The following is a 7827-nucleotide window of genomic DNA, read 5'->3' on the forward strand; positions in this document are numbered from 1 at the left end:
CATGAAAAAACCTCTGGGCTGATCTAAGTCAAGGCACGGCTAACACACCGATAGAACCCTGAAACAACCTCCAGGCTAAGTCAAAGTCAAGCACCATTTATTCCCAAAGATTTAAAAACCATGTCAGTTTATTTTGCATGAAAAACTTTGCCATATGGTCAAAACCTTGGTGTCAACTAATTAAGAAAAACATTGAGTAAAGCTATTTACTCTAGTTGAGAGTAATGAGTATGAAAAGGCGCCAAAACGACGACAAGGTTGCAGTTGGCATCAAAACAACCAAGCCTATTTCGTTTATTTTTTTATCATTTTCGCCGTGAAAAACCGTTGAAAAATGAGAAATTTCTTTAGTATATAAACTAATGTAAATCACGGTCTATCTTAAATTTTCAGTTATTTTTGAGTAAAAATCAATTTCTAGCTTGCCGTTACGAGATAGTATTAAAGTATGGTTGATTCACACGGTTAAACCAAGTCCGCAATCGTATCAATATTGGTTAATTATAAAGCGTCATTATACACTTCCATTTAAAATTATTTTAGCGTTGAATTGGCTCAAGATGCGAGAAACATAATAGATCGAGTATAACTCGTTTTTCTGATTATCTTGGCATCTTCTTTCGCCACATTTGTTTGGATGTTCCATCTATGGCCGGATATGTTTTTAAATTTTGATAATTTCTCCAGAAATTTCCTTTTGCATGGAATTTTAAAACTATTCTTTGAAAGAGAATTCCGACCTCTCTTAAACGGTAATGGAAATGGACTGAGCCAATTGATCATAATAGAGAGGTTGCGTCCTTACTATAAAGAAGATCATATATACGAATGGTTTGACGATATTGAACGAAATCATATAATAACTGATAACCCGAGCGTGTAGTTAAACTATGATCCATGTTAATGATACAAAAAAATCAAATTATCTTCGACCGAAAACAACTCTTTTAAATTCTCATTGAGCAAATTTCTGATAATTTAATAAATATTAACTTGTTATACTAGGACGGTTTTAAAACAAATTTCGAATTCTATGGATCAATAACTAATATATGAAGATTTCACCTCAGAATTCAAGCGAGATTCAGGCATGCGTGATTTACGATAAGTCTTTGCTGAAGACTTGAAGGACATTGTAAGAGGCAATTCTTTTTAATTATTTTCGAGAAATAATAGTAAACTTATTCAAAATGTGCGTGTTTCCGGCCATTAAATTTCTCTCTCGAGGCGCGGATTGTTTTTGTTTGAAAAACACTATTTTGCAGGAATAAGAAAATGTCGAATTAAGCGTAATCAGCTTTGTGTATCTGGTTTATATTTTCGCTTGCATAACGTGGAGATTTTCATATCGACTTTCCACAACATATATCTATAAGAACAGATAAAATACTCGTGTTTTATGATATTTGAAAGAAAGAATTAAGACATAATTGACTGAGTGAAGTACCAATCAAAAATTAATTTTACGAAGAAATTCTTACAATTTTTACTAAATTTTTCTTTAAATACAAATAGCAATATTGTACCCGTTTCTCATAGTTAAAAAATCTTTATATCACTTTGACATAAATCTGTTTAATTGTCAAAAGCGCATCGCGAACAGATACAAGCGAACGATCTTATATTTCAAGCCGATATTGTTTATCAAGTTTTTAATTTTTTCACCATAAGGATTTACTATTCTCTAATTTTAAATTATTAATTTTTGATCTTAAAATTGTGCTTTTTAAAGAATGATAAAAGACTTTGATTCATTCGTTTATTCATTCGTTTATTCATATATTCAAATTTTCTTTATTTTTCTATTTTCAATATTGAAAAAGGAAAATAAAACTCTTAAAATGCAAGTTAATGCTGTCTGATTTTCTCGAGTGCTTCAAGGACCAACGCAAAGCTTTCTGAGTACCAGGAATATATTTCTTTGGTATTAAGGAAAAACAGGTTTAAACAAGATTTTTTTGCCTTTTAGCGCAATTTTTCAAGTGTTTGCTATTTCATTATTGGCTTACATGCAAGATATTTTCCTCAAATCGCATTTTTTTTAAATCGAATGCTGTAGATTATAAGTAGATTCACGAGTAAAAATAAATGAGAGACGAAAAATGACTCTAAATAATGAGATTGCTCGCTTCATTTGTTACTAGATAAGCTAAGAATTCAGTGTAATTGTTTGATGGGAATATTTATTTGAGCGAACGTGTTCGTAATCTGATCAATACCTAGTCTTTGTGGTAAGATCATTCACGCAGTTACAAAAGATATGCTTTCGCGATTGCGTTCAAAAAACGATACTTTGTTAGCAGTGAAAAATAAAAATGAATAAATAAACAAGAATAATTAAACAAGAAAAAATAGAAAAATTAGTTTATAAATATATTGTATTTAAATATAATTTTCTTCGTTTAATACGCGGATTGAAGTTAAGCTTTTTTCGTTTAGATATATACTGATTATTTGCATTATTTTTGAACTTATTTTATAATTTCTACAACATAATTTTCGATTTTCATCCGTTAATTCATATATATTTTTAAATGAAATATTTCATGACTTTCCAAAGATGAATTTTATAGCTTTTAATCCAAAGTTCTGCGAGCCCTTTACTTCATTCTGTTAGCCTTTTGTTAGCTTTAAGTAATTTTGACACAAGCATTAATCTTCAGCCTCTATACATGCACATATCCTCAATCAGCTCAAATCAATCATGAAAACATTTATCATGTCATTGATGTGTTTTAGACAGTGTTCTGTTATCAATTGAGAAACAGGAGGCAAGGAAAACCCGTTAACACCCTAAAAACGTCGATCAAATAAATATCTTTTAAGATGGATATTGACGAATGATAAACGAGGATTCTTTCTTTGTTGAATTATGAGAGGAGAGAGTCCATTTTTTGAGGATTTTTAACATCGATTAGAAATCAAGGTTTTACCCAATCAGGAACAAGATTACTAAGACACCTGCATGGGTTTCCATACTTGATTAATTGATTAATGAAGGCTAAGTGTTTGCGAATTCCTAAAAAAAAAATATTCCTTATAATACAAAAATAAAAAAACAAACAAAAACCACTGCCTTCCAGCGATAGTTCATCTTTATACCCCCACAAAATTATTTTCTCAATATTATTTTATTTTTTAGAACAAAATAGGCTTCAAATAATCATTAATCCGAAATGAAGTAGGATTTCCAAAATCGTTTGAATATCATAATATGATGGGAGAATAAATTGTCTATGAAAAAAGATGTAAGTATATTAAAAACAAACGTTCGAATAAAAGTTTTATTTCATTCAAAAGTGGGTAGGCAAACTTGAGGATTGCCAGCCATTTATCGAACTATTGTTAACGATTTTTATCTTTTTTTGTATAGTTTAAGCGAGCTTTCCTCTTATCCCTGATTGCGAGTGGCTGACGTTATGATTTCCGGGCTTTCTTCCATTGCTTAAAACTGAGTATTAGCACAACAATGGCCATGAATAATACATGTTTTTGGTTGTAAAAGAAAGTGAGCTAGTGTATTCATTATTCATGCATTCAGTATTTGGTGACTGAATGCCAAACAAGGCGGTGAAGATTGAACGTACAAATCGAGAATTCCCCACCGACAAGAAACTAAGAACTGCTGCGCGGACGGACTAAATTACTGAACTTAAAGTCGTCGAAAATGAGTTCCTTAGTCGATAAGAAAAAGAAAAAACCCCGAAATAGACAGTGATTTGGGCAATAACAAAGGAAAATTACGTGAAAAGCTTGTAGTATTGAATACTCAAGACAACGGACGGAAAAGAAGTCGAGTTGATGAATTGAATTGCTCGGGGAAAAACAAGGATCAAAGACTTACAAATTCTTCTTCTACAAGGAAAAAAAATTGTGCTGGAGTAGCAATTCAAATAGAGCCTACGGCCGTCGCTAGACGAAATGAAAGAGAGAGAAACCGTGTGCGGCTAGTAAATGATGGATTCTTTTCACTGAGACAACATATTCCTTATTTTCCTGACAAGAAAAAATTATCTAAAGTCGAAACATTACGCTGTGCGGTCTCGTACATCAAACATTTACAAAAACTTATAGAAGAACATGATGAAAAAGTTTCTCCTTTTGGGGAACACGAAAATGGAGAATCTGAACTCAACAAATGGGTTGTTACTACGACTCCTTAATTTATATTACCGAGATGAACAATCGTTTTCGAAGATTGGAGTAGAAGTGTTGCCGATATCGTTATAAGAAACTTATATAAAATGAAACAATATAGTTGGGTTGAACAGCCGTCCAGCTAGTGCAATGGATATTTATAATGTTACATACAATTAGATTTATATATTTCTTTGAAAGTTTAAAGCAAGTTTTAATCATTGATTCGTAGAAACTGTCAAATCATGCACTTGAATATGGCCACTAAGGCTTAAAAGAGGCTAAAAGCCGAAAACTTTGTCCCTAACAATGAGATAGAAGTGTAGCATCTTTCTAGTAGCGTAAACCCTCAGTAATGATGTATTAATAAGTCCATTAGAGAGAAAAAGAATTAAAACTGACCAACACGATGCAATTTGGACTTTGTTTGGTTTAAAAACATGGTTGTTTTGATAAAAATATGATACAAATGATTAAAGATAGCCAACTGAGATCGCAGTAAGTCTCAACCGTGAGAACGTAACTCATCTTTGCAGCTTTCTTTCCAACGCTTTTTCAGATATATCTTTTGCATTTATACGATTTTAAAAACAAAACAAAACAAACTTTATTTCCAAAAAAATATTTCAAAAAAAGAAGAATCTTTTCAAACGTTTACTGAAGAGAACCATCAACGAAGGATTGCTTTTTTAATTTAGAAGATTTTGTTTATCTTTCTTATAAAGGGTTTTCATTTTTCGCGTTAATTCGTTGCATGTTTGTTTTTTTGAGGGGGTTTATATTGACCGCCAAGCGAGTGTCTTTTGTCAGTAGTTTCCCATCGGAACTCACGTCAGCTCAACAAAAGACGCTACCACCAGTTGCCACAAGCCAAGTAGGCAAGAACAAAACTCCAAAAAAGAGTTTTTGGCTTTTAAATATTGCTAACTGCGTCAAACAAAAAAGGATAGAATAAAAAGCACAAAAAACATCAAGGCTGTGTTAGCTGAACAAGTTGTCCTAATACTCGCGCTCTTATTCAACTCCGCCCCATGCATCAGTTTTGCCAGGATTTTTACATTTGTTTTTTCTTCCCCTTACTTTGAATTTTGGCCTTAGTTAGTTGTACTAGTTGTTTATCATAATAAACGGAAAATCCTGGGATATTTGAAATATCGAAATATCAAATATTCCAGTATGTGAAATAAGTGAATGGGTCGAGGAGTTCGTCGAATTTTTTTAAACTTTTCACTTTTTTAAACTTTTTACTCGGACATCATTATTTTTTACAATTTTTATTTCATTTTTATTTCATTTTTTTTCCTTCTCTCCTCTTCTCTCCTTTTCTCTTCTCTTCTCTCCTCTCCTCTCCTCTCCTCTCCTCTCCTTTTCTTCTTTCTTCTAGCAAGATAGAACCCGCAATCCAATACCATTCATGAAACTATCCTTCAAAACAAATATCAAGCGTTAGTTCAAAATGCACTGGTATAAGCTCTGATATTAAGCCACGATTTCTTATCTTTGTTTAATAATTGGCTTTGTCGAGACGTCATGAATGGTGTCGATACAGTCGAGTCGTTCAAATATCTATTTAACGATTCTGTTTGGTACCACTATTATTATATGATCCCCCACTCAAAATCTTTGAAAAAAAGCTGGCGTTCTTAGTCTGCTAGATGCATGCACTAAAACAACTCACTCAGACTGTGGATTTTTTTTTCCGGGTCAATAAAATGAAATGATGACCACAATAACATGTTTTCTCATTTTAAAACGTCCAAGAACAATAGAAACGCTGGTTGCTATGTACAGGTACTCTAGAAAATCTTATTACGATCGATTCGAAAGACAAAAACAAAATATTAAAATTTGAACGTCATCATGTGAAAATAAATAAATTTGATATTCAAATGTCGGCATTTACACTGAAAAGGCTTCTAAAGTGTTCAGCACTTAACTGAGATATGAATTTAAATTATCATTTAGATAAAGACTTTTTCGTCAGTTTTTAAAGCGTGTTTGATGCACGAGTGAACTACTACGTTCATAACTTCAGTAAAGGCCATTCTGGCCATGGTTCAAGAAATATTTTTAATGCTTCCTGGTTTTGTAAGCCCCTAGGATGAATTTTTTTAGGTAGAGAAGGAATAATTAGCAATTATTCGCCGAAGTAGAAGTGAATATCGGGGAATATTTACCGAGACGCGAGTCTTCAAGCGGCGAGGTAAATATTATCCATATTCACTGAGCCTGAGGCGAATAATCAGTTGTTTTAGCATTTTCCAACTTGTGCACAGAGTAACTTATTTTCATATACAATAATTCAATAAAAACGAACAAACAGAAACTTTTAGTTTGCGTGACAAATTCACGCAATACTTTTAGCAAAACTTTTAGCAAAACTTTTAGCAAAACTTTTAGCAAAACTTTTAGCAAAACTTTTAGCAAAACTTTTAGGCCATACTTCGTTCCCTTTTTCATAGTATTGATAGGAATGGAATTTACTTTCATTTTTTCAATTTCCTCATCGGAAATTGTAGCAAAACGATTGCCGGCAGATGCCATTTCGTTGCCGACTCAATATTCCGAGATTCAGAGGTGAATATCGTACAATATTCACCTCCAATTAACCAATGAGCGCGCGCGTTCTTAGGAAGTACACAAGTTGGTATATGCTAATAAGAAATATGTGGTAATGATGGTAGTCAATGGAGTACCGGTAAGTACCGCGGGGAAGACAAGTTTCTGGGGGCCATAAAACTGGTACCAATATTATAATTGCCTTTCTTTTAGGGATAAGGCAACGTGAAACTATAGTCTTAGCCTATTAGTCATGAGAATGAGAATGTAATGGCTTCTATGCGATAACGATAAACGAGAGACAAAAGGCGAGAGGCTAGAGGCGAGATGACGACGGAGATCATTGCATTCTCACATCTCAGTGAGCGAGTGATTGAGTGACACCGAGAGAGCCGAATACTGACAGAGAATAAGAGATACAAAAGAAATGACATCGTGTAGTTCTGCACTGAGATAGATCAGGAGAGTTGTGGGGGAGTTGTGTCAAGGATAGAGTGAAATGAAGAAATGAAAGACACATAGAATGCTAGGAAACTGCAAACACAGATGAAAAGAAATCCAGAAACTTTAGAGAAAGTGAACTTTTGATGGCACCATTATATGCAAGAATATTTTCCAAGAACATTTTTCTGTAAACATTTCATTATTATACTGAATGCCTTATTAATTTACAATCCAGTGCAGTCTTTATCAAGGACGAGTTTCAATACTTGTTTCATTAATATTAGCGTTTGTCGCGTTCTGAGTTTTTCCTGCCTTCACGTGCACGGCTAGGCCTAAATCTTTATCTTTGTCAGATATTGATTTTACAAGACTCGTTTTAATTTCAATTCTATCTCAATCATCTTAGCTTGTATAGCGGGGGAGGAGATTTACGGATAAGATAAATATAATCTTATTGATTGTTTTCAAGCTACTTTATCATTATTGCTATCTTGAACATGGGACAATGCAAAGTGGATGAATTGTCGCCCCTGGGGGTAGGGGTGGGTAGTCAATGTGAGGCTTTTAAGTTATGACGTATTTCCGGGTCCACTTTTTTACTACCTTGGACAATTATTCACATGTCTCTATCATTGCAGAGCTATTGCGAGCTCACCGTTTGTCTCGCTTCGATGCAAAGCACGGTTA

Source organism: Actinia tenebrosa, unplaced genomic scaffold (assembly GCF_029948245.1).
Source record: "Actinia tenebrosa isolate PJP-AT-01 unplaced genomic scaffold, QUT_ActTen_1.0 PGA_scaffold16__25_contigs__length_10494907, whole genome shotgun sequence".
NCBI classification, from domain to species: domain Eukaryota; kingdom Metazoa; phylum Cnidaria; class Anthozoa; order Actiniaria; family Actiniidae; genus Actinia; species Actinia tenebrosa.